Raw genomic sequence first — 26,346 nt, 5'->3', positions numbered from 1 at the left:
TGGGCCATATGCAAGAGGAAGGACTGGTTACAAATTGATTTGGACCCTGTACTTTTGAAAGCTATTGCTTGAAACCTAGTTGAAAAGCCCTGTCAAATCTGAAGTGCAGGGCATTGCAGAGCTGAAATATTAACATGGCACATTTTTAAGTGGCTGAAGGCTCCTCTTGCCACCTGACAGTTCTCTGAAAGTCATCTGCAGGGGCTGTGGTGTCAGCACCCAGACTGGGCCACTGTATTGCTCTTACCAGTAACTACTGTCTCTCATTCATGACACCCTAATTTTAGGAGTTGCTCTTTGTTTAAATGAGGATGCAATCAGGAAGAATAAAACCTTTTTTTGTTCCAACAGTACAAATCTAGACAGTTCATAAGAGCTCTTTTTTAAACTTCTGGGGTTTTCTTTCTGCCTAGTAATATAGTATCATGTAATATTTATGCTGTGAAAGTCCTCCAGAGGCCCCAGTGGGTTTGGGGCATGCACTGTTGTTTTATACACTGTACAAATATGCATAACAAGTCTGCTTTACCCAGCTTATAAAAGGTGCCTGAACTGGGAAGCTACATTTAATTTCTGATGGAGTTAGACAGAATACTGAGGTCAAATATGCTCATGAATTATGGACCAAACAAAAAGTTTAAAAACCTCCCCCTCCTCTGCACGAATTTAAAATTCTCAGTTCCACGAGTAAATGATCAACCTGTACCTTCCACTGCAAATTAATGCGTCCTTATATGCATGACAACAATGTAAAGAAAAGTAATTACTTCCTGATGAAATATACTATATCACAAACTAATTACTCTGACTCAAAACCTCAAACTCTTCTGTGAAAGTCTGCAGCATTGCCCCCGTGATCTTTCTTATACCCTTTTTATTTTTCATGTCAGCCCAAACTGCCTCAAGTGGAAGAGCTGAACTACTGTGACTATACTTAAGCTGTAAATCATTGACTTTGTGTTTCTCCACACACAAAAGCAGAAATTTTGCAAATAGTCAGGCTCATAAGATAACAATCCAAACTTGTTTGTGAATTTAATTAATATTTCTGTGCTTGTAGTCAAAGGAAGTGACTGGGAACTCTGCAGCAAGTTTTCCAGACAATAAGGACTTGGTTAGAAAGGGAATGATGGATGTGAGAGACAGACACATAGCATGTGGTACTAATAAAGAGGGCAAATACTACAGGTAGTAACATGAGATGCTTTATAGTGCCTCTGTCATGGACTGTGCTGGGGAGCAGAGAGCCTCCATGGCTTTCTCTTTTTTCCTGTGCCACAGAGACAGAAGGTGTCCTGCATTCTTGGAAGGATGCTTTACTCAAAACACACACCTTGTCTACCAACAATCTTCAGCTCTTTTTTCACTACTCATTTCAGCACTTCCAGAAATGCAGAATATACTTTCCACACTTCTCCTCTTACTGAGTATAGAGCTGATTTCACTGCTTCTCTCTGAGTTCCAGCAGTTCCAAGAGACTGGAGTCACACACCCCAACAGAAGGCAATGGTGGCAGTGAAGGCAGCAGTCAGCAAACACAAGAGAGACAGAGGTTGTACACAGAGTGAGGAGAAACAGAATAAGGTGGGTGCACAGCTATGAAATTACCCAGGATAAGAAGAAAAGCCAAATGGAACTCTGCACATATTACTCTCTACAGAGATGCTGGGCAGCCAAAGAAGAAATCACCTGGGTATGAGCACCAGCAGGCTGCTCCTGAAACATCCCTGCTTTCTGGCACTTGCTCGTGCTGGGAAGGTTTCATGGCAGTTTTCTCAGGAGGCCATATTAACACTTGCATCTTGGTCATAATCCAGCTCTGATACTTTGTTTATATTCAGGCTGCCTGCTTTTCTCTCACAGTTTCAGTTAAAGGTTTGTGGAGTTTCATATTCGACTGTAGCATGTATTGATTCTGAAAACATTATTCTTGGGCATTTTGTATTGCTGCAGAGAGCTGAAGTTGGATATGCTGCATACTCAAGAGAAATGTAAAAAAAACCAAGTTTTTAACACGTGTTCCTTTCAAGTCTAGATATTATTTCTTGCTTACTGGAGAAATGCATTTTAAATAAAATAAAGAGACAATTTTGATTGCAATAACTGCCAGCATGACAAAGCTTACAAAAACAGTGCTGTTTGCTGGTAGAGTTGCTCTTGCCATAAATTTGGCAAGTTTCAGTGTAATTACAAACTGGGAATAATGAGTTGGTCTTGATGAAAACAACTTTTGTTCTTGTGTTGCACTGAAGGCAGTGTGGCCAGCAGGTTGAGGGAGTTGCTCAACTCCCTCAACCCTTACACTCCACTCTCGTGGGACCCCATCCTGAGTGCTGCATCCAGCTCTGGGGGCCTCCAACATCCAAAAGGATGTGGAGCTGTTGGAGTGAGTCCAGAGGAAGCCACAAAGATGGTCAGAGGGCTGAAGCACCTCTCCTGTCAAGAAAGGCTGAGAGAGCTGGGGTTGCTCAGCCTGGAGAAGAGAAAGTTCAATGAGGAGAGACCTTATTGCACCTTCCAGTACCTAAAGGGGGCTACAGAAGAGATGGACAGGGACTTTTCCCAAGTGCAAGGAGAGACAGGACACAGGGGAATGGCTTTAAAGTGAAAAGGGATAGGTTTAGATTAGACATTAGGAAGAAATTGCTCACTGAGCATGGTGAGGCACTGGAACACATTGTCCAGGGAAACTCTGGAGTTGCTGGAGGTGTTCAAGGCCAGGTTGGATGGGGCTTTGAGTAACCTGGGACAGTGGAAAGTGGCCCTGCCCATGGCAGGGTGGAACTGGTGATCTTTAAGGTCCCTTCCACCCAAACAATTCTATGATTCTGTGACTATTTCTTTCCAATTTTTTGCTTCAGATAGATTTGTGCAGGCTTACAATTTTGACTTGTTACACTGAGTATGCAGCACATAGCTCAAGGCTAGGGAAATATTCAGATGTAGCTTTTTTTTTAGAATGTAGCTGTTCTGCACATTGCTAAATGTCCATTCTCTTATTATTACTGTTTTTCATTCTGTTCTCTTATTATGTTTTTCAGCTCAACAAAAATCTTGCACAAATATCAGAAGATAAAAGGAGCACAAAATTTAACAGTGTCAAGAAAAGAAATATACACAGACAGCATTAAACCACAAAGAAACCAGTATCATCTCTGCCTGAATTTATACACCCTGTCCTAAAAGTTATGGTCTGCTCACTGAAGTGTTCTAATTGCCATGGGCTTCTGATGATAAAATTAACTTCCAGCCATTGTAATTTTGCATGGGTTTATGGGGTTTAATAGTCTCTGCTGCTTATTGGAACAACAAAAAAAAAGAGGTAGTAAGAGTACTTGCTGCATGATCAAATTAGGTTTGATCATATTATCGTTGATATCAGTATGAGGCCTCCACTGCTTTCAACAAGAACAGGATAAAATCTATTGTCAAATTATACTATGGAATTAATCAGGTCCATATTAAAATTCTGTGGAAACTGGATGGCTTTAGGATTTGAAAATGTCAATTCTCCAGGCAATGAATAATTGGACTGTGGTAAAATCTGCCTTCCATATTAATACTATTGTCAGCAGAATAAAAACATTAATGAAAAAGTGTATGGTACACAAATTTTTAAAATGTCTGTTTTGCTTTACTGTGCACAGTTCAAATTTGCTTCAACTTAATATCTGATGGATTCATTACTCTGAAAACCTTTTACAACAAATGGAGACATAGAACTAGAAGACCTGAAAACAAATGGATCAGCTGTATCTTCTCATTCTAGAGCCATCTATAATCAATTTATGTCAAATGAAGCCAGTGGTCATTGCAATGGCAGTAAGGAAATAAATCCATGCCTTCCCAGGCTGAGTGAATGCCCCAGTTCTTTGATTATTCACTGTAAATGCCTGGGAAGCACTGTTAAAGATGGTACAGCCCTGTTTACCTTAGTACACTTTTCAGCTGGGAAAGTTAATATTGCAACTACTCAGAGCACAGCTCTCCTGTAAATAAAAACAGAAAGGATTTTTCTTTATGTGAACAGATCTTTGAGTGCTTTGTGCTTTTGGGAAAAGCCCATGTGCAGCTGTTGAAAATATGCTGTGCAAGAGTGAGGCATTATCCTATTTCTATTAATTTCAAAGGGTGCCCTGCAAACAACTGAAATTGTTCCCCTCAGAAACATTAAGGAAATAAAGTCTCTGAATACCAAATGTATGTTGTCTTGCAGTATTTATTGCCATTCTATTTGCTATAGCATTAAAGCATATGTACGCTGCTTTCCAAGGATTCTAAGGGATAAAAATGAAAACAAACCTACTACAGCCCTGCTCTGTTATTACTTGGGATAAATGTCTTGCATGCAAGACCTAAAGCTGTGGTCATGGCAACACTTCGTTTCCGTGTGGAGCCGTGGGCTTCCAGATCTCAAAAGTGTTGATATTTGCTTCAAGGATTAAAAAGCAGGCAGGTCTACAGTCCCAGACTTCTCAGCAGCACAAACATCTGGTGGGTGGAACCTTGAAGCTGCTCTCTGACTAATTTCAGCAATTTGGATTTCTTAGCTAATTCAGTTGCCCAAGATCAGGAGGTTCCACCACAGCTAACAAGGTACATAAAGAAAGTGCAAACATCTGGGGGAAAATAATTCAAGAGAGCCTATGACACAGTCAAGCAAGGCACAAACCCTGACACTGTCAGAAAATCCTGACATCTCCAGAAATGATTTGTAAAAAACCAGTGATTTGTAAAGTACATATAACAAAAGCTCTGACTCTAAGTCATTTCACAGCAAAATGGGGAAAAATGCTGAGATTATTAAAGCAGGTCCCTTATGAAAGGCTAGAAATAACTCTTAAAATTAAATTTAAACGTGAGTAAGAATGAATAAGTGAGAAAGAAAGATAAAGATACTAATAAGGTATGATTTTCAGGTCCACACAGGGACTATAAAAAGCTTATTAACTGCCACTACTGCAGTGTGTTTTAAGTTATTTTATCACTCAGCTTTTACGGTAGAAGAAATACTCTAGAAGCAGCGCTGTGCTTTGATTAATTGCTTTCATACATACACTTTTACAGAGTATTAAACATTGCTGTAAAGATCCTTAGTGAATCAGACTTGATGGTGATTACAGGCCAGGCTCATTTTACATTTATGTTAATAGCAGCATTAATGAAATACATCTTTCACATTTTTAGTGGCTCTCTAAATACCTAAAAGGTTTGTTACTAAATGTTTACTTACTGGGCAGAAGTGTGCCATTGAGGATTACACCATTGGGATCAAGAGCTTTGCAACAGCTAAAAAAACTACAGAAAGAAAAGAACCTGTTTTGGTAAAACATGGTGAAAGGGCAGCTTGGTGCTGGGGGGCTGTGGACAGGAGGGGTTAAGCATCTCCCTGCCTGGTCTTCTGCCTTGCTTCCAGAGAGTGGGTCCCATTTCCCCTGTGGAGGATTTAGCCCCAGCAACATGGAAAATGCCCCTCCCAGTGCCCAACACACATTGCAGCAAAACCTCCAGGACAAAGCCTTGCCCAGGAGCAGGTTTTTGACCCAATCTCCCTGCTTTGGCAGGGTGAAAGGAAGGTGCCAGAAAGAGGATGAACACAGGAGAGGGTTATTTCAGCCCCTGCTGCTCTCTCCTCCTGGGTGGGGAGTGCCTCCAATTCTGGGACAGGGCTCTGTACAACACCAATATTGCTGGGTAAATGGGAAAGGGAACTGGAAAATAGAGGGAAAAAAGGACTTTTAGTTCTATTTGGTGAGGTTTGCTTGCAGGAAAGACTTTTGCAGCTGGGCTGCTGCCTCCCTGTTCTCCCACTACTAGGGCTCACTCCCAGGGCAGCAACAAGAGGAAGGCAGCAAAAGCAGCAGCTTTCCATGGCAAACAACAGGGCAGCTTAGGCAACCAAAACCAGCTCCCCTGCAAAGGGAAAAACTGACCAAACCTCTGATTTATTACATCAGTTGAAGCATGGAACAAATTGTCCAAGTGTGCTATTCTACAATTATTATTTGTGTTTCACAAATGCAGCTGAACTTCATGAATGTGAGTATCCTCATATTTAGCTATCTTCAGATTATTTTCAGAGATACCCACATTATGCTAATGCTGTGATCAGTGTTAAAATTATTATGATCAGCAGGAAGAGCAGTTATACAGAAGTTGCAAATATAAAAAAAATCCACCTTATTATGCTCCTGTACATCAAATCTAAGCACACAAGTGCCATTTTGGTATTTTAAAATTTATTTTTATTTACTGTATCAGACTGCTGGAGCTAGACTAAAATGACTGAACTTCTTCAACCAGTCTAATGGGAGTAAAACTTATCTTTTAAGAACTCTGATTAAACACAACCTCCCCCCACCCATTTATTTCTTTGATGCCCAAATTAGCATCTTTTCTGCAGCATGCTGAATTAATTAGTACAGTGACAAAGAATTAGTCCAGATAAGATCAAAGCTGAAACCATATTTATCTGGAATTTGAAATTAAGAGCAGAGAGTATTAACCCTCAGCACTTCAAGGAGCTTTCCACATGGCACACTTAGTAAGACTTCTCTGAGTTCATTCAAAATAAATCAACAGTGTAGTTTTTTCCCCACTGAAGTTTTGCTAAAAGGAAAATAAATTTGCCATGAATTCTGCTACAATGCAAACCTGCCTTTAATGCAGACCCTGTACATGCTACTCATTATGTAACTTGTAGGCATCAGTAGAACAAAGCAAACAAAGCTGAGAAAAGATACTTAATCACATTTGTATTAAATGCATGCATCATCACATTGTTCACAGCTTTAGGGCTACTGAAAGAATTCCCAGCACTGAAACTGAGAAGCTGCCTGCTGTAACACCTCACAGGCAAATCACCTATAATCTTCAGTGGAGAGGGTTACACACAGAAATGAAATGTCAAACAAAAGCCCTAAATCACACAGTGAAGTTTAAAGTTTACTCTTAGAGCATCAACCATGTGGACAGCAATAAAGGAAAATCTTCATTTCTGGCATCACTGCCTTGAATATTATCTGTGTTTCAGTACCAGATAGTACTGGATGCTGTTTCCCCTGTGCATGCAGGAGGCTCATCTTTTGCCTAGAAATTGCAGAACGGAGGCAATTTAAATAGTGCCCTCCAAACCTTCTCACTCATCTTTTCCATAACCTTATTTTTAAAGCAGAAAACTTGCTATTAGAAAGATAGAGGTGAGTTACTGTAACTCATTCTGATAATTAGGTACTAGGAAATTCTTACCAGTAGAGCACTTCTGCTCATCTGTACCATAAGCAAAATCTTACTTCTGCAGTATAAAAAATAACAAAGGCAAAACCCAAGGGAGGGTGATGGCACCCTAAAACTTGGGCCACCCGAGCTGAAGTGTAAACCCACAAAGTCCATCTACTGAACCAATGGAATAGAATAACTCTCATCAACTACTATGTGAACCTAGACAACAGAAGGCAGCTGTGAAGAGTCATCCTTTATACTTCAAGGAGCTAATTTTTAGAAAACATGCTGAGGTAGTCTGAGTCCTGGAGGTACCATTTATGAAAAGGGACCACTACTTCTATTATCTGACCAGGAAAACTGTAATGTTCAATGGCAGCTATGCACCTGTTCCCATGAAATGATGTGCTAATCATCCAGTGACCACATTGCTTGTCTTTTGGGTCATGAGGACAAAAATTCTGTATCCTATGTTACATATATCACAAAAGAAAAATCTGCAGTAAACAAGGACAGCTGTGATTTACAGCTTGATCAGAAAGAGGAAAAAAAAAAATTATGGCCCATTTGTCCACCAGACTGTGGAATTACCCTGTACCAAAGTAAGAAATTATTCCCATATATTCTTATTTGTCCCTGCTTCCATAGAGCAGCAGTTGTTTTCCCCTCATGGTTTCCCTTTACAAGCATGTAATTTCTTCTGAAGCATATACTAATTCTGTCCAAACCTTGCAGAGAAACATTGCTGTACCTCCCCTCTAAGGGGTCTGTAAATGGCAACCTGCCAGCCCCAGGGGAACACAGCAATCCCATCCATGTCTTGGGCATGGGAACTCCACATTCAAAACAAAAGGAAAGAACCAGCTCTTGACTTTGCTTTCCTAATTTCCATTTCATAGTCTCAGGAAAGGGGAAGGAGAAAGGGAAAAGAAGCAGGCAGTTAGGCTTGCTAATAATTTTTCTGGATATTTGTTATTCTTTTCCATGCAGCAAAATATAAATGCAGTTTCTGACTGAGCCAGTTCCTCTAAGGTGCAGTCAGTAAGGCAAAGTGGGAAAGGCAGAGTGGCTGTGCAGTCTGCTGAAGTTGCCAGCAGCCCCTCCAGAACCACCTGCTGACTTTGTGGTTTCCAAAATCCTGCAGTCAAGTGAGAGCCAGCACACCTCTATCCCAGCAACTGAGAACCACTTAAAGGTGGGACAGGGAAAAGACCAACTGAAGGGAGCTAAAGGGTAGCTCTTGGGTGCCAGACTTGACAAAAACAGGCCACTGAATTTTTTCTTTTGTTTCAGGTTTTCTCCTTGCTTATTACCAGCCAGATGACCCCAGACTTCACTAAAGTATCAGCTACATCTCTATGTCTATGTATTAGGCATGTTTGTCAGAGAAGGACTTTTTTTCTCATGTCATAACTCTCACGGTATTCACTGCTCTTCTTAGCATTTTAGCTGCTCATGCACTTCATGAGAATCTTCAGTTGCACTACTAAACTTTTTGCTCAGCCCTCTTGGCTATGGAAAAACAACAGAGAACTGTGACTTGATCAGAACTGCAGATAGAAAACTCATGAGGCAAATTAAACACACGACATTTGCGAAACGAAACGGAAAACCTGCTACACTTGCACTCAGAGCCATGATATTTTGAGGTGTCAGACTTGCTAATCATCTCACCACTGCAGGGCTCACCTTCTCATGTGCCTTCCTCCCCTTACATGTCACAGTGGGGATTTGTGGGGGCTTATCTGACTTTCATGAAGCAAACCTGCACACATTGCAGGTTCCAAAAAGATCTCCAAGGAAAAATATCCTTGGAAATAGCAGGAATACAGAGGACTCCCCTCCCTGTTTCAATCAAGACAACATGCCAGTCTTCATGAAGGCTCCATTCTGTGGAATGCAGTGACTTTAATGTTGAGCATATATCATCATATCCATTCCAATATGAAGAAATCGAGCCACAAAGGGTAAAAATTATGTGCTCAGCTTAAAAGGTCCTATTCTCTTTCTCTTCTGATCAGCTCAGAGCTATGATTCCACTACCACTCCATATCCACCTGCCTCACTTTCTAGCCTGTTTGCTATGATGCTTTTTCCCCTCAACTACATCCCCCATCTCCTCTAAGTTCTCTCCTCATCCATTTCCTTCTTCTCCCCAACACACTTGCTCTCCTCCTCCTTGCTCCACACTCCTTTCATATGCTCCATTGCTGCACTGCTACAGAACAGCTCTTTCTGGGGATTTCTGCTGGAGACTGCCCCAAGGGAATGTGTCTGGGGTACCAGCAATCTTGCTTGAGAGACACTGAGCAGCAATCTGCAGTGAGGACATGCAGGGATCTCTCCAGGGGCTGAGAGATCTCTCCAGAGAGATCTCTACCACTCTTTCTCAGCAAGATGCATTGGCCTTATTTGAGCTCAGGCTCAGAGTACTTGATCAACTCTGAACTAAGGGAATTCACAGTAAAGAGATGCTTTTGAAGGGAGATAGAAGAGGGAGATAATGGCTCTTGAATCGGCAAGGGAGGTTGTAAAGGCAAAAAAAAAAAAAACCCTACTTGCTTTTAGGTTTCATAATGGACTTCTAAAGACAAAGCAACACAAATTTCTCCTCTGTGCCTTTACTATAGCTGGCATTTTTACAAAGCAGTAACATTCAAAACAATGCCAAAGTAAGAGAGGAGTTATGTATCTACTGTATTTTGAAAGATGTGTTTTGGCATAACAAATAATAGATGTTTTTACATTTTTAAACTGTCAAAATCAGTTCTTCTGATAAATAATACCTTCCCTCCCTGGCCTTGGCTATTGTACATCACTAATTAGACATAGTAGTTTGTGGTTAATATCCTTCCCCGCAGATTTATTATTAGCTTGTATATTCTTTTCAGTAGAATTGTGCTAATGGTGAGGTCTGCTGGAGGCCAACTGCATGAAGCCACTGGGAGGAGAAATCTGTTTGCCTGTCAAAACAGTGGCTATCAATTAGAACTGTAAATGTGATTCCTTTAAGTGTCTTGGATGGTAGCAGAGACTTCCAGTGATGGATTAGGGGGCTGAATCACTTTCATATTGTACTAAGGAAGCTTTCAAGCAAACAGCTATCTGCATGAAACAAATTCACCTTTTTTTTTGTGAGCAAATCTAGAAGAATCTGTCTGACCTGCCAAAATTCTCCTCTGCTATTTTCCCAGAAATACAGCATTTAATGTGGCATATTGAAAAAACTGATACTAGATTATTCTGTGGTTTTCTTGGGAAAACTTGGCTTAGGATCGCTCCAGCAATAGAAGAAAAAACCAATGAAGCTGCTGAAAGACAGGATCCATAACAAAGAAGCAGTGAGACAATGCAATTGCACCGTTCAGTGATTGGGGATGCAGTCCTGGCACACAGATAGCAATTTCCCCTCTGACACAAGCACCCAGCTCTCATTAGCATCACTAAGAGTTGTGGGGACATACTGATGGAATATGTTCCCCTGTATTTTGCAGGAAATTAACACCACTCGGGGACTGAAGGAGTCACTCTCAGACATACCCTCTGCCAGTTAATTAAGCAAAAACCTCTGCCACAACTCTCAAGAGGAAGCTCTTCCCTATCCTCGGTACAGCAAACCTGACACAAAGCAAAATGTCAGGAGCAGGACCCAGGAAATGGGGATGTTCTGGGAAGGTGAACTTCAGCCTGCATTTGCCAAGCTCTTCTGCCACCAGGTTTTGGTGAATGTTGAAAATAGTTATTAGGAATCAAATTGATTAGTTATGGCTGAGTTTAAGCTTTAAGAAAATATTTTCAGCTCTCATACACTGTGGCTTTTGGTCACTGGTTATTTTCAGCAGGAGTAATCCTACATGGCATGTATAAAAACCAGGCAGCCTGACTGCTAACCCTCTAGGACTCCACTGTTATTTTCATGCCAAGAGGGAGTGACTAACCAATACAGGAAAACTCAAAGGACTCAAACATACTCACAAAATGTGGCTCTGGCAGCTGAAGCACAACGGTTCAGGATGGGGAAGGTTTCATCCAGTTATTAAACAACAGACTGTCTCATCAGGCTGATTAGCTAAACTGAACCTACTAAAATCCTTTCCTTGGTACCACTTTATTAAAAATAAAAAAAAAAAAATCAGAACTAAGTGACTAAAAGTTTAGTCAATTATACCAACTACACAGCTCTGTCATATCTGTTTGCAATAGTGCTGGTCATGAACCGTGAGTCAGAAAACTTCTTTGGAAGGTTGAAAACCTGGCAATCACTCCTGTTTCTTGACTCTTAATAGAAGTAATTCTGGTGCAATCAGATAAAGAAATAGATTTTTCTGGACAAAGTCAGAGAAAATTCCTAAAACAGTGTTTAAAACAATGAAGTTCCTTACTTTGCTGACTACTATAACCATGTACCTTGAACACCCTCAACAGCTCAGATTCCCAAAACTTTTTCCCTGCATATTTCTTGCCTTTCACACATTGACTCCCAAATGCAAATGTTCATGCACTATTTTAAAAATGGTTATTTGTTATTGCTGTTTATATTGCCAGACAGGTAATTTTCATGTGACAGTGTAGGGAAAAATCTCTGCTTTCTTGTTCAGTTACAGGAATGCTTTGTTCACCAAACAAAGGCTTTGACTTCTTTTCTCACTACCTCCACAGCTCCATGTCCTGAGCTTATATTCACTCATTCAACTATCTCCAATACCAAACCACTGGTGCTAATTTTACCAAGAGTCCAAAATGAGAACAGAGACCTTAAAAACTCTGCCTGTTATCATCTTAGCTCCAAGAAGTTACTCTAAAAAAGATCTTCATTATGAGGTTAAAAAAAAGTTAAATTCAAAGTCTATAGTGGCACAGAAGGCTGAACAACACAGATGAAGTCTGTATGTCTGTCTACCTATCTCTAAAATTTCTGCCACAGGAGCTGCCAGTATCACTGCATGAATAAAAACTCAATAGTGTTGATAAAAACTACTCCAGGCTGTGTAGTCATTGAGTGAACCTAAGTCTCTTTTGTTTCCAAACTGTGCTTGATACAATCACAGTTTCTCCTGAATGCATCAGAATGTCCAACAAACAATTCCCAGGGAAAAATTCTGGCTTACAAGTTACCCATGAATTACTGAACACAATCAGTATTCAGTACCATGAACGTTCTGCTTATTCATCATGAACTGCAACTGATCACATGCACTGTTTCTATTTCTTCACTTGATAAATCGTTGTTTAAAAACTACCTTCACAAACACAGGGGAGGAGAAGCCACTCTGCACTTCTTGAAAAACATGTTTTGGCAACGGGCCCAAAAATTTACTGCATTAAAAACCCCCACAACCATATGAACACGAATTGCACCACACGAGCGATCACAATTGATGAATTACATTTAGCTGAAAGTATTTAATCTGTAAAACAAGCTAGAGACCTGACTGTGAAACAACTTAAGCATCTGCATTTCCATCTCCTTGCTGTATGCTTGGTCTCCTATCATAGGACACAGTGAAAAGAGTACCTAATTTATCAACCATATATACCACTCATCATTTGATCTCTCTATACCACTATTTATTTTGATTTATTAGTTACAACATTTAAAACAATTTTTTGTCATGATAATTGAGTTGTCTTTGTAGTCTTATTGTTCTGTATCTAGACAACTGCATTAAAAATGTAAAGAATTTCAGACAAAGTTGCATTATCGATTTGGAGTGCCATGATGATGTTATTTTGTTGTGGTCTTATAACTAAAAAGCCCAGTTGCCTGGCTTCAGTTTTTCTTCCCATGTGGGGAAAATGAAATCCTTTTACCCCTCTCCCAGCAGTCATACATCTTCCTGCCACCTCCTGTCTCACTTGTACCACAGTTTCTTTTCCAGCTGCTGCTGAAAACACAAGTATCACTACAAATACAGTCCAACAATTCCTGGGGGGGGGGGGGGAACAACAGGATACAGGAATGTAAAGAAAAAATTTTCATCAAATCTAAGATCCTGAATTTTCAATTACTGGAAAAAAAATAGCTGTACATGTGGAAAAAACCATTCCCCTCAAGTTCACTCACAGTAGCTGGAATTAACAACTAGATCTTTTGTACTGTTAGACATACTTCCTCTAGCAATTAGCTGGCATATTCTCTAAATAAGCAGAGTTGTAAAAGCCAGCTAATGCCCCAGTGCTTCTATTGGAAATCTTTAACAAAAATCACTAGTATTTAACAGATTGGTTGAAAACTGGTTTCAAATAGGGTACTTTCTTGTTACAGAGAGGACAGTGACAATTTCATCTTTAGGTACCTAATGTGGCTAGTGGTGCTTGAAACAAATGAAAAAGGAAAAGGAAAGAAATGAAGGTGCCCAAAGGTTCTTATCTTGCTCAAGACATCCAGAAAGTGAAATGGAGAGCCTAAAAAGCAAAAAGCTGTGCACTAAATATCTTGACCTGTGAGTTGATTTTATGTTTGTTACCAGCATTTTCTAAAAATGTATTTAGTTGACACCACATTCCAATTTGACTTACCAGCACAACTAGTCAAAGCCAAATATGAACAGAGACATGAACAATACCCCACCTGGGCATTCCTTCTTTTTCTAGTAGTTGCTCCCTGAATTCCAGCATGGCTTAGGAGACAAGCTCAAGACACACCTTCCATGTCATTGTGATTCCAGTCACAGTCTATCCTAAGGAATGTTCATTTTCCTGAAGCAAGGCCAAAAGAGAAAGGTCTATTTCATTCCAGTCCATCTTTTTAATTCCCCCAGTAGATGCAGAGTTTACCATTTCACAGAACAGCAGAACAGAACTCAAGAACTGACAGTTCAAACTTCTTTATTAGCTGGATCCTCACAGCTTTGCCTTTTCTACTGCTTCTACCTGTTACCCTCATCTAGAACAAATTAAATGCAAAAACTGTGTGATCTTTCCCATCTGTTAACAAACCAAAGTTTAGCCAATGTCAGTTAAGTTAATGTCTCAATTTCCACAACTCTCCAAAGTTCATGAAAGCCTGCAAAGCAGAAAAATGGATGTTTTCAATTGGTTTTTGCCAGTGTTGTGAAACACTTCCCTCCCACCCCTTCTTAACTTTGCTTATGTACCATGACTTCCAAGGGCCCAAAGTGTGGCCTCCCCAAAGGTGCAGAACCTGTCAATTCTATCCTCACACTGTTCCATATGTTTTTACACCAAAGTGGGAATGATTTTTTTTTTCCTGCAGTGTCTTACAAAAGTGATTAAGGACAGATGAGTGCTTCTGAGCTGAAATGCACAGGACCCTATGCAAACAGATTCTTTCTGTATTTGAGAAGGAGCCTCATCAGCAAAGAGACCAAAAACTCAAGAACTGACAGATTAAACTTCTTTATCTAGCTGGATCCTCCCAGCTCTGCCTTTCCTATGGTTTCTGCCTGTTACCCTCATTGAGAACCAATTAAATGCAAAAAAAAGGACACAGTGCTGTTGTGCACAAGGTCAGTCAGCCAGCCTCCTGATCACCAGGAGAATGGGATATCCCACAGGCTTCAGGTGTGACAAAGCCTAGGACTCCAGTTGGAATGCTGCAGCAAGGGCTGCCAAGGAAGCACTAGGATGCAAAGAGTCTTTCCCACAGTTTTTGTTCTGGGCAAAGGCTGGAGGCCTTGAGGTAATGCTAAGGTTGAGGTAACAACCTATATTAGCTGCTCTGAGGTTACCCAATTTTCAGCTATGCTGCCTGCATTCTGATCCACCATTATCCACACCCCTCACCTCAGTATTGACAGAAGCCAGTCAGTATTAGAGCAAGTGGAACTGAAATCAGAATACACAGAATTGTTTTGATCTGACATTTAACTGTAGATCAGAACTTGTTTTGTTCAATGAGAAAATCAGGCACACCAAAGTTGAAAAAAAAAGTGAATATAGTAAATTTATTCAGAACATTTTTGATTCTGATCTACTTTTACTTCAAGAGCTCCTCAGAACTTCTCATCTGAACTCTTAAAAAAATCCCCACTCATTCAAGACCATATCTTGTACAACACCACACTGAAAAAAGATGTTGCAAGGCTGCTATCCAATTTTCTTTTTCAACACCCTTCTCCTAGGCAGAATATGTTCATAGCAAAAATGTCATCTCTCCACTTTTATTCAATGCCAGAAATGTACCTATACAAATTGAGAAGCCCATAATGCTCTGTTTGATAATGCCTGTAGAGCAGGCAGACTCGATTATATTCCCTAATCTAGCCCAGCCAGTATTTTTTCCTGTTAGCAACTCATTGATGGTGTAGATTGCTCAAGAGCTGCAGGGAATCACCTGCAGTTGGATAGAGGGGATCAGCACCAGCCACTGCCAGGCACCTCTCTCCCAAGGCTGTCGTATGAACACATTCCTCCCAGTGAGGAACACCTCAGACATCACTGTGCTTTTTCACTGCCACAGTTACAAAAAAACCCCATCCAAATCTTTCCTATCCCTATAATCCCAGTATCTCCCCCTTTACATCTTGGATCTGCAACCAGTACCTCTTATGAGTTCTAATTATCATTATCCTCTTATTGAAGCTTGCATTAAGTACTTGACCTTCCCTTCAAAGGATTCAAACCACCACCTGCCCAACACATCTCTCCAGCCATTCTGCACAGCTCCAACCATGGCTCAGCACTGCAGAAATCAGGGCTGGCACAGCAACCCTTCTGATGAGCAGGCAGAGGAGGGCAGGGGCCAGAGGTGAGCTGCAACCAAGCTCACGGCAGGCTGTGGCCAGTGACTGGCACCAGTGGCTCCAGCCAACAGCAGGGCACGCACAGGCACCTTCCACACCCAGCTCTGCACACACAGCCAGTGCAAATGTGCCCCTTCTCAACTCCCTTCTGAATTAAAAACAAACCAACTAGCCCAAAGCAGGCTCTGGGAGAATACATCTAGAAAGCTGTCACTCCCAAGGGTCAGAAAGAAGCAAAACATCTATTTTTCAAAATATCATTATTATCTCTTAGGTAGGCAGTCCTGCCTAGTATCAGGGACCCAGGGAAGGATGCTAGACTGGCTTAGAAATGTAAGGGGTTACTTCTAATTAAGAGACAATCAGTGATCACTGAAATGATGATCTCTCCTGATCCTCACCAATGCCAAGGTCAGGAGGTAAGAGAAGAGAGCCATGGTGCTCCTCATGGCTGGGAGCTGCCTGCTGGCTGGAGGAGCAGTAGGAAGCATCTCCCTGACCAGGGCAACAGGGTCCTTGTGCAGACATGGTGTAAATGTGTGCCCACTTAGCTATACACGTATTTAAACATGCACATAATCATACCCATATGTAAACATGCCACATTTTACAGCATACACTTATTTAAATATGTACCTACTTAAATCATAGAAATTTAAGTGGGAATCTAACTTCCCTCTTTCTCTCATCACTGTGGGCCCAGCCCAATTCCTGATGAAACAACCAAGAATTTATAAGTAGTCTTCACCGAACATTAGGCTTCAGAAGTCCCCCATTGTTCTCTCCTGTATAAATACTATGAAAATTCTTTAACAGCTTCATGTTTCCTGTGGCCACATATTCCAGTGATCAGTTCAGACAAGGGAATATCAGGACACAGAGGCCTTGTGAGCAGAGAGGCCTGGGAGCTTCAGGCTAGTGAGAGAGGAGAGATTTCCGCCTGTGATCCTTTCAGCACATGTTTTTTCATCAGATAAATATAAATAAGTAGTACAGCAGTTGTTTAGTGAGCAGCTTAGGGACATATTGTTCCCAGTGTCCTAATTTTCCTGACACAATTGGTAAATTTAGACATCTAATTAACAGTCTGTGCCATTTATCAGGTTACTTGTTGCTGATTTTTTTAAGGCTGTCAATTAAGCTTTCCATACCTTTGACATATTCTTCATTTCCAGACTGAGTCCTAGGCCTCTCAGAATGATTAGGAATGCTTCTAACACATCCCTATTCTGTTTCTGGGGGCTTTACACAGTCCCAGGGAGATGATCAAGGGTCATCTCCACAGCTAGTTTCTAAGTAATACTGTGACACCTGCATGTGTGGGATGGAGCAGCCAAAGAAGGAGAAAAAAGGAAAGAATTTACAGTTCATCTCTAAAAAGTCAGTTGGGGTACAAGTTCATTCAGTAAGAGCCATTACAAAGCATCTGCATATTTGTTGACATTTTCATAATTACATTTGCAGCTCTCACATTTTAGGCCTTGCTGCTCTATGTTTAAAAATGCACATTTTTACCTTTGCTTATTTACCCTCTTTTGTCTCAGTAGCTCTTGCCTCTAGCACATAAGCTTTTCCATAGTGCAATATTTAATCCAAGTAGTGACATTATTGGAACAGGAGGAGACAAGGAAAGGAAGAGAATTCAAATAAAAAGGAAGATCTATTAGAGATTCACTGCCACATGCATACACAAAGGTAGCTTGGAATGCTATGACAAATAATTTTTTTGTTGGCAAAGTAGAATCTTTGACCAGATCAATGCTGCAGATCTGCCTTAACGTGAATCCTCTTTACAAGCAGTGTGGTTATTGTCATTTCTTTACCAAAAAGTACCTAACAATCATGTAGCACATAAAGCATCTCCCTCACTCGCTCTCCCCACACAGGTGAAGTAAAATGGGTCTTTAATTTTATGCTTAGCTAAGAAAATACAGCTAAATGTGCATAGGCACCCAGCCTCTATAATGATATTCCAGTCTGAGAAAGATAGATACAGCATGAAAAAGAAAAGACCTGAGAGAAAAAGAAGCTTTCTTCACCCCAGATATTTTGCTCCTGGACCATCCTGGTAATTGTCAGAAACCACTACCAGAAGCAGGCACAGGAAGAAAAAACTCAGCAGAAGGATCTGTTTGTACCTGCTCAAATGAGATGTGTTGCTTTACTCTGTCAGTAGCAACAATCCAATTAAAACCACAAGGTAAATTACCTTCTGGATCCTGTGTTGACCACATGAACCCAGTTCACAGAAATGCAGGCCACTAAAAATCAAAAATGCCTGCCCTGAATGTTTAGTAGGAAAAGACAGTCCACACCACTATGCAGTGCCAAAGAAAGCTCTGCTGCACCTTTCTTTTTTGCACATGCCTTAAATGTTCAATTTTTAGGGTGGAGTTCCTGTTTGCTCTGCCAGGTTCTATGAAGCCCCCCACAGACCCCTGCAGAATTGGAAGGAAAAAAAAAATCTGACAAAGATTTGTAAGAGATTTAACACCTTGTAGTGAGAAAGCCTGTCTGACACCAATCCAACATCAAACAAAAAAGGCCTCCAACCGTGCCTCTTAGCAGATCCCCTGACCTCCTGTAATGAAGGCTGACCTTACCAGCCTGCAGCTCCAGGGCAGAGCAGCACTGCTGCTCTCTGGCATCCCAGACCCTTGGAAGGAGCCTTCCAGAGCAGCCCTGAGTAGTCTGCTGGGATGCTGCCCAAGGAGATGGGAGGAACCCCAACCAGCCTGCAAGCAGCATTGCTGCTACCCTGCTGGAAGAAGCCAGGGCTTCCAGGGTCCTTAACTCTACACCTGACCACTTCTGAGCTCTCCAGGCTCCCTAGAACACAGTCTCAGTGCCTGGGTACTCAGGGAAACCAAACTGAGTTTTCAAAACATCACTAATGCTTTTCACTGCCTTCCTCATCCCTCCTTGAAATAACTTTGGCTGGGCTCAAATTTGTGTATTGTGCCTGGAAATTAGGGCTCTTGAACATAATTCAGTAATAATAAACTGGACAGCATATGAGTTTTAAGGCTTTCTCTTCAATTCTTTTGGTAGCTCCTTCGTGCTATAGGCAGATTTCTACAGGAAAAACAGAAACCCAAGTTTGCTGGAAGTGTGTCACACACATGCTGGGAATACAGTCTGGCTGATACAAGGGATTCTGTAGCATTTCCTATCAAGATATTTACACTGGAGATCACCAAAGAACTCCAGAAATTCAGGTCACAGGGAATTTATTTTTTCTGAAAGGGACCAAACATTAGGACTAAAATAGAAAAAGCATCTTACAAATTTAAGCGCAAGGTTGTGACCAGTGGCTAGTGAAAATCTACACAATGTCTGTGAAGAAAATAATTATTCCTGGTTGCCAAGGTGAAAGGTAGCACCTTTGACTGAAGAGTAACAACTAACTTGGGTTAGCAGAAACCTTGATTGAAACCATTCTGTTTTACTCACTCTCTGTGGCTGATCATGCCTAGGGAGACTTCCTTCATTATAAAAAGCGTGTAGGAGATAAATGGAACAAAAATCTCTAGGATAGTTAGGTCAGACAACATACACCACAGTGACACATTTTCCTCTATGAAGCCAGAAATTTCCAGCCCTCAGATGTGACAGATGTGTCAAGTTTGCTTTTCAAGGAGAAGAAAAAGGTGCTGTTATAGTTCTGGCTAACCTCTATAAAAACCCCTAATTCACAGAACAAGTGTGGAATCTTGTTTGGGAAAAGCTGATCTCCAGCTTCATGCCTTGAAGCTGCTACATGCCTTAAGTACCCCGACAAGATTTTGAATCAGACAATAAGGATGAAACAGAGGAAGAGAGTCTGTTGGGGCACTGAGAGGGAAGGGGGGCAGGATGACAAGAGCAGATGGTAACATTTGTTACATTTCACTTTTACAGTCCAAATAAGTCTAAAATCCAAAGCAACTAAGCTGCTCCAATGTAATTAAGCACTTCACTAATGTGAAAAACCTTTCTTTATGACACACATCAGAGTACAGATGAAAGTTGCCTCTGAATGGCCACTCCAAAAAAACCTCACCCTAATCAAAGCCATTTGCCAGCCTTATCAAATACAGATGCACAAAGTTAGGGGCTGGAGAACATCTCTGTTAGCAACAAAAATTGGCAGCAAGTCTTGGTTAGATTCAAGCACCTTAAAACAGAATTTAACTCTTTATCATAGAGAATTCTAAACAGAATTGGAGGTTCTTCGACGTCCAAACACACAGAATAATGGTGAACACATGTCTGTCTTCAGTGAACTTTTAACTCAACTCAAGCATTTAATCCAGACTAGCCCTCTCTAGTACATGAGGAATGAGTATGAAGTACTGAACTGAGTGGTGTGGAGGGGGAAATGTAAAAGCTGCAGAGGATCCAGATGTGTTCTCCCCACAAAGAAGTGCCCAGCTTCCCCAAACCTCAAGAACATTGGGTTTGTAGAGTTACAAGCACATTCCAAAAACTTACATGGCACTGCACTTAACTCCACAGTAAGAGAAACTACTCTTTTCTTTTGAAAAGAAAACAAACTCAGTTTTCTAAAACACATCACAGGCAAGACTTCATTCTGTGTTATCTGTGAAGAATTAAGTACAGATACCCAGAGCACAAAATATAACTCAAAGTAATGGGCTCTGTGATAAATTAAGACATTCCTTTCATAGATTATAGTGCATTCCTGTCACATTAAGGCATTTTGAGCTAAAAAGCCAACCTAGAGATTGATTGGACTATTTTTTCAATAACTGAAGGGATTATATGCCAACATTTATATTCCAGTTTCCTTAAACCTCAATGAGGATATTTTTCTGAATGTTAAAATGAAATAAAATCAGATTTATGACCAAGCATGGCGTTACAAAGTTAAACTTTGGAGCAATGCTACAAAGCATGAGGAACAGTGTCTGTAACTGACTCATACATTCAAAAAATAGTAAAAGTCCCACCACTATAAATGGTAATATTCAAACATTACCAAATATCCTCTGAACCCCTCTACCTCCCAGCAGTGTTTAATAATCTATAATCCATTTTACAAACCTATACAGAAATTGAAATAAATAACTGGTATTTATAAATTGACATATAGATATTTTTCACTAAAATTATTACAACACTCCATCCAGAGTAGACTAGCTAAATCTTAGATGCAACTAAAAAACCCACAATAAAAAACTTACTACATATCTGTTTGCTCTTCAGCCCAGTTCCTAATATCCACTAAGAAATTCAGCTGCCTGACCTCTGCTGCCCAAGTTCCCCGAACGAATACTTGGAGAGGCAAATAAACAACATAAAACAGTAAAGCTAAAGAGATTACCAATTTCTCTCTTATTTCCTGCTGATCATTGCCAGACTATGTTTCTGCCCCAAAGTGCAGGCTTCATTATTAAAGATGGACAGAATACAAGCATATTCAGCGGAGGCCGGCTGTTCAGGAAATAGCTATAATTTGGTAAATAGCATAATAAACACTTGAGCATCCTTGATGCAATGGGTAATGAGCCAGTGTAGTCCTAAGTATGTACATAATAATGTTAAGATTATACTGTATTTCACATTATATATCTACACACACGTGTACATGTCCATATAATATTTCAACTACTGTATTTGTTTCCCTTCTCACATACATTTATTACTTTTTCCTCCGAACTCAACCAGTCATTTGTAAAAGAAAGCAACATTTTACTTGCATTCTTTGCTCTTTCTCTTTCATTTCACTCCTAGTGTACCTACATCAACCATCAGAAGCTTTTGTTCATCATAGCAAGCGAATGCATTACACTCTGAAGCAGCAGAGATCCTGGAACTAAATGTAATCTCACAGCAAGTCATCAGCATGTCTATAGCCCATGCAGAGGAAGGCCATTTAAATCCCCAGTCTGTTCTCCTTGCCACCATGGAGAATAATGACAAACCATAACACATCCCATTCATCTAACAGCTGAAAGGGTAATGAATTACAGAGATAGTTCAGCCACTCATTATTAAAAGATTACAACATTAAAAATGAAGTGGTTTTTTTTTTTAAAGGCAAATGATCATGTTTTCATATAATGCAAGTGAAACTATACAGTATTATGGATTCCCAGCATATTGTAAGAGGCAGCTTGTAACAAAGGCTTCAAATTGAATTAAAGTTAGAATTTCTCTAGCCTGAAACTCAATCCCAGTTCATACTGTTTTACTCTAAATACTGAAAATATCAGTATTTCTTAATTGTAGTCTCTAGAATTTCTTGCTATTTTTCTCTGATAGCATTATCCTTTTTCAGTGTAACTGAATGCGTACATATCTAATTTTGGTTAACACCATTCTTGGTTAGGATTTTAAAAAAACCCCACAAACCAAAAGCCCATCAAAAAAACCCCAAACCACCAAACAAAAATAAAAAGAACCAAATCCCCCCCCCCCTTACCCCCCCCAAACAACAACAAACCCACCACAAAAAAACCCTGCCCCAAACCAGTCTACATTACATGGGGACAATGATGAAAAATGTAACTGGAACAAAGTCTCTACATGACATGCTGGGCTTTTAAGCTATGCAGCCCATGGTTCCAAGAGAAATAGCAGTGGCTTCATTTTAGAACAAATCTGTTAAGTTTTAGCATCAAAAAAAGTTCTTTATCAAACAAGCATCAAGCTAGCCCTTCCATCCCAGGGATCTGGTTACCCATAGACTTTGCAGGTTAATTCAGTGACAGATGAAATATATACATAACTGAAACCGCTCAGAATGTACTATGGGTAAATGCAGGTTTCCACAGGAGACTACTCAATCATTTGATGCAGGACACAACATCATCTAATATAAAGAGACTTTTTAATATAGAACATCTGCAACCTTTCTATCAGCTCCATCTAAATGCGTACCCAGGGTCAATTAAAAATACCTTCTAAGTTTAATTCATAACTTTTTCATTTTCCCAAATACACTTCTGCTGCTTGCAGAGTAGGAATTGGGAGGTGGTGAGAGGTAGGAGGAGAGTGGAAGGTCTACAAGAAAAATTAGGTTGTCAGAAAATGTCAATAGTCACAGCAAATCTTCTGTAAATGATTTTTGAAAGTCTGTTTCACTTTATGTACAGCTGAACAATAACAAGCATAATGCCAACTTTCATTTTGGAAACAAGCTGCAAAGGGCATCTGTATATGGACACAAACTGTAACCAGTTATGACACAGGAAAATCCTGCACTGGGACTTCTGTCGGGCAGTCTTGGAAGAAAATACATCCTTGGCTGGCACAGGCAGGGGAAACCTGGGAAGCTACTGCTGTGGGGCTTAAAGGAAGGGAATGAAAAGGGATTGTTTTATCCCTGACTGTATTTCCTTTATTCATTCATTCATTCACGTTACATTGGAAAAATTCTTTGCAGGGACTGGGAAAAGCTACTGGAGGGTGGATGCACTTCTCTCACTGTTCCTTACCCAGCAGAACAGGGCACTGATGTCACTGTGAACACAGGGTGGGGCTCAGGGATCCAGAGAGAAGAGCACTGCTGAGGGAGCCCTTAAATCAGTATTCCTCTTCTCTTTAAAGAAGACACACAGGGTCAGCCTCACTTTTAACAAAATAAGAGGCATAAAGGAGGGCAATGATATGCCTTGATTTTTGCCTTTAGTATTCCCACTCCATGCCTGGAGAGTTGCCATCATTCTTTAATACTCATTTTCATCTTATAACCTTTCAGCTGAATCTGCTGAGTGGCCTTCCATTGAGTGTGTCTATTAGCCCATGATGGTCTGGTTTTACTTTGAGCAGGTTTCTTACTTTCCTGAGAGCACTCTGAATGCCACAGTAAATCCTACCAGACCCTCATGGGCTGCAGCTGGGTGTTGACTGGCAATCACCATCTGTTCCTCACAGCCATGAGTCAGTGCCTTATCAGAAGCTTATTATTACTACTATAGACATTTTTGGAATCAGGAGTTGATTTCACATAAAAATTCTTTTTAGCTCTGTTCCATGTTCTAGAAGTGTCACAGGCCAGATTTTTAAAATTATTAGCAGCAGTGACTATACACAAGAAGTTACATTTGTCAGTCCCATCATGCACACTATCTTATGATGTTAAAACTTGGGTACAATAATCACTCTATGGGCCTTTTCCTGAAGTACTATAAAATACCATTTCTCTTTCCCAGGGTGGTACACTTTAGCAAGCAGACTGTGGAGGTTACTGGGTGTTTGGAAAGCAATTTCTCTTTTTTCTTCAGTAATGTCACAAATGGATTTTTTAAATTGTCAAGTTTTCTTGTATTTTCACAGTAAGTCTTTTCAGTAAGGGATTTTAAACAAAGTGGCCCTTCACATTAATATACATCTCAGTCCTTATTAAAAGGGTCTAAAACCAAGAAGTGAGAATAAAAAACCCCGTATTTTTAACTGACCCAACCCTTTTCTTTTTCAGAATTAACCCAATAGGAATATTTGAGTTTGGAAACTGTCTCAACACAAGCAAAATATTATAGGAATATCTAAAAATTCCCAGGGACAAAAAGCCTGTTTGTCTCCTACCTAACACGGAGTGCTACACAGTGCAAATGGATCTGCTACTTCTGGGAATTCTGCCACATATTAAGTAAACAAACCTAGTTTCTCCCATTTTTTTTTCCTCATTTGAACCCTAAATCCCAGCAAAGATAATATTCAAAACCCTGCCTTTTGTTCTTTTTCATGAACTACAAAAGCTAAATTCCATCTGTAATTATTCTTGTGAAACACAAGTAGAAACAATGGCATTGTAAAGATGCAGGTACAAGATTAATTTGGCCCCAGACATCTCTGTATGCCAGTGAGAATAAATGAGTAGTAGAAATGTCTCTAAGTTTAGACTGTAGTTTTCAGGACTATCAGTTAAAATATATTTCTGAAGGAAAAGAAATCTGATATTGAGTTATTGAAAGAAACAGAGAACTTCAATATACTGGTTATAGGTTCCCTGCTCAGGGAAGAAGTGGACCTTACAAGTTCTCACAGTCCCAAGCTAGGATTCCCCCAGCAAGTCTGAAAAAATATTCATCACTCCTAAGTCCACACAGAACGGGGACTAGAGTTAATTCTCCTACATCTTTATAAACCAAAGAAAAAAAGCATTAATCACAACTTTATGATGGCTCATTTCAACCTCCCTCCTGTTCCTACCCAGGAACACTCTGTGGGTCTCATCCAGCACAAGACTTCCACAAAGTTCAGCAAGCTTTGACTGGAGAATTTTGCCACAAAGCCACTACATGTTTGTATTTCTGTGGCTTAAGACCAACCCATATCACTTTGGAACATCTGTAGTTATTTATTTCAGGAAGACTGACAGGCTCCAGGATGTTCTCCAGTATTTTGAAATGACTGGGGCTTTTTCAGGTTCCTCAACCCTTCCTTCTGATCACCCTGCTCTGCTTCACTTGGCATTTCTGCTGCACTTTCTGCAATCAGGTCTGACCACTTCTGCAGCTGATCCCTATTCCTTCTGCTTTGGCCATGAAAGTGTAAACATTTCTACCCTAAATCTCACAGCTGGCTGTGCAAAATGCACTCTGACCACCTGGACTTTTTGTGGTGTCATTTAAATGGGCAAATGGTATCTCTGCTAAAGTAAGAGGTTATAAAACCTCAGTGCTATTGTTCTTTATTGTCTCTCTTTGTTCTGTGTTTGAGAGCTGCTACTGTATATTGACTTTATTAAAGTTTTGTTTTTTCAAGAGACCAATACAATTATTATAAATCCGAGTTCCAGAATGGACAGATACAAAACTGAAACTGCCATATTAAAGGTCTGTAACGATCTTTCTTTGCTCTGCCAAATGGATTGTCATCTCTGTTGATTCAATGCAACTCCTCTATGCCATTCAATACCATTGATCACAACATGCTTTTATAGAGCATTTGGTTATCCCTGAAATTTTCCAGGACCCAGGGGTCCTGGAAAATGCCCACAGCTTGAGCTGTTTCTCAGTGAATACCTTTCTCTATAGCCAACAGTAAAATTGGTCTTTTTCTTATCTTGCTCCTAAAATTCCCCAAATGCATTCAGAGAAATTCTGTTTAAGTCTCACAGCCTCATTCTTGATAGCAACATCCACTTGGTACTTTTAATTAAATCTCATGGCTTCAATTATCTGTATACAGACACTGTATCAATTTAGGTTGCTTCCCAGCCTGGCTTTTTTTTCTTCCCCCCGATGTTTTATTTCAGTCTCACTCTTCTGTTTGGTCAGCCTTCAAAAGTGGGTCCTTGAGAAAGCTACCAAACACAGTTTTTAATTTTTAATTGCTTTTTACATCTAATTTTCAGTCAATATTTACAAACAGAGTGAAAACCTCCTTGTGAATTAAGCACTGAAGCATGAGATTCTCATACTTCAGTGCTTAATTCACAATCTTTTCCCTTTTGCCTATAAATTAGTGC

The 26,346-nt window shown here is 40.2% G+C and overlaps 1 protein-coding gene across 6 annotated transcripts in view; it reads right to left on the bottom strand.

The window, feature by feature from the left end:
- PARD3B (par-3 family cell polarity regulator beta) overlaps window positions 1–26,346 on the bottom strand; it is a 389,258-nt gene that overhangs the window by 97,611 nt on the left and 265,301 nt on the right. The gene's annotated exons all lie outside the window — the stretch shown is intronic.

This window comes from Serinus canaria, chromosome 7, assembly GCF_022539315.1.
Source record: "Serinus canaria isolate serCan28SL12 chromosome 7, serCan2020, whole genome shotgun sequence".
Taxonomy (NCBI): Eukaryota; Metazoa; Chordata; class Aves; order Passeriformes; family Fringillidae; genus Serinus; species Serinus canaria.
Note: the sequence above shows the minus strand (reverse complement) of the source record. Positions and strands in the feature narration are given on the sequence as shown.